Source organism: Syzygium oleosum, unplaced genomic scaffold (genome assembly GCF_021117445.2).
Source record: "Syzygium oleosum isolate NSW1041296 unplaced genomic scaffold, Sole_v2.1 Sole_v2.04, whole genome shotgun sequence".
NCBI classification, from domain to species: domain Eukaryota; kingdom Viridiplantae; phylum Streptophyta; class Magnoliopsida; order Myrtales; family Myrtaceae; genus Syzygium; species Syzygium oleosum.
This window is the reverse complement of record NW_026607488.1, coordinates 14893688-14895661: the sequence shown is the minus strand read 5'-3', so window position 1 is coordinate 14895661 and position 1974 is coordinate 14893688. Positions and strand designations below refer to the sequence as shown.

Below are 1974 nucleotides of genomic sequence, written 5' to 3'. Positions count from 1 at the left end.
AACAACCAATATATGATTAAGAAACGTGACAAGATAAGGATACACTTTGGAGAGAAACACGCATGATATGTAGATTTTATGATTCAATTTGCTAGTTTCAGGAGTTTCAATCAACCGTTTTCACTTGCTAGTGGAAGTCATCATTTATAACCACTTAACCTTCAATTTTGCATCTAAATGTCAAAATATATGCCCCTGGACAAAAACTGAAGCCGTTTGACCTTGGCCAAGAACAAGGCACGAACCCTCTGAATCTTCAATTTCCACGACATTTTCCTCTTCTCGTGAGAGGAATTCTCCCTCGGGGATTGATACATCACAGACGAACACATCAAGTCCTAAACTGGGCTTCCAACAAAGGCGCTACGAGCAATTGCTACCCAGATCTCAACTAAATCTCAAACTTAGAATGGTAGGGGCCGCGCGAACGCAGGCCCCCGCTGCCACAAATTATGACGTAGGCTCAGCCGCTATGGGCTGACCTTAGGCGAGCGCCCCTCCGGAGTGCAATGGAGGTCGCTAACCTAGGCCATGGGCCTTCTTGATCGCCCATCGACCCCGTCCAGGTAAGTATGTTGGAATTGTCTCCTAGGCTGTCTCTTGTACTCTGTCCACCTCCTCTCTTCTGCTTTGTTCCCCATGTGGGACTCCCGAAAACAGACTTCTCAACCGAGCTAATGCCTGCATGGTGTGCTGTATTGTAGCCTGCCGTATAATTTGAGGATCTTTGCATTCGCAGTGAGCATGTAATATCCACACACCCAGCAACTCTGCTTTTTTATGTTTTTTTCTCAGTGTGTTGCTTCCACTTGTCACGAAATCGGACTACCGGAAGCCTTGTCCGGAGCTCTGATTGAATCCGCGCCAACATTCACCCAGCGGCCAGACTTCATTGAAAATGGCAGCACCGCGCATAACCTTTTATTTTTACCTTCTTTTCGATGGGCTTGATCATCATATCTTTTTGGGGAAATTTGTCAAAAAAGTCCTAAACCTATTGTACGGCGGCCAATTCAGTCCAAAACCTTTTAAGTTTGCCAATTCAGTCCTAAACCTTTTTAATTCTTGCCAATTCGGTCCTTACGGTCAATTTTGGCCAGGCCGTATGACGTGGCAGCCGTCCGCACGGCATGATCCCGCTAAGCCATTGACGTAGTGGCCGCCGTCCGGCGCCGGCCAACGCTGACGTGGCAATTTATTATTATTATTTTTCAATTTTTTAATCTTTTTTTTCTGATTTCTTCCTCTAGCCGGTCCAGCGACCGGTGGCCGGCCAGAGGGGAGGGCCGGCGAGGTCGACCTCGCCGGCCTCGCCCAGTAGAGGCGAGGCCAACCTCGCCGTCGCCTGAGTCGACCTCGCCGACGCCTGGGTCACGACGGCGAGGTCGAGCCTCGCCAGGATCCGGGCGAGGCTCGACCTCGCCGTCGCGACCCGGGCGACGGCGAGGCTCGACCTCGCCGTCGCGACCCGGGCGACGGCGAGGCTCGACCTCTTCGTCACGACACGGTGTGACGGCGAGATCGGCCTCGCCGCTCTTGGGAGCGGCGAGGCCGACCTCGCCGTCGCCCGGGTCGCGACGGCGAGATCTGGCGAGGCTCGACCTCGCCGTCGCGACCCGGGAGACGAAGAGGTCGGCCTCGCCGCTACCTGGGCGAGGCGAGGCCGACCTCGCCGACGCTTGGGTCGCGACGTTGAGGTCGAGCCTCGCCTAGATCCGGCGAGGCTCGACCTCGCCGTCGCGACCCGGCCTCGGCGAGGTTGGCCTCGCGTCGCTCGGGTCGCGACGGCGAGGTCGGCCTCGCCGCTCTGGGCGAGGCGAGGCCGACCTCGTCGACGCCCGGGTCGCGACGGCGAGGTCGGCCTCGCCACTCTTGGGCGAGGTGAGGCCGACCTCGCGACGCCCGGGTCGCGACGTCGAGGTCGAGCCTCGCCCAAATCCGGCGAGGCTCGACCTCGCTGTCGCGACCCAGGCG

At 56.7% G+C, this 1974-nt stretch overlaps 1 non-coding gene across 1 annotated transcript; it reads right to left on the bottom strand.

Annotated features, from left to right (window-relative positions):
• Positions 1-412: 412 nt before the first annotated feature.
• Positions 413-574, bottom strand: LOC115687094 (U1 spliceosomal RNA). The gene has a single exon (XR_004006418.1). It is a non-coding gene; the product is annotated as a U1 spliceosomal RNA (small nuclear RNA).
• Between the last annotated feature and the right edge of the window lie 1400 nt (positions 575-1974).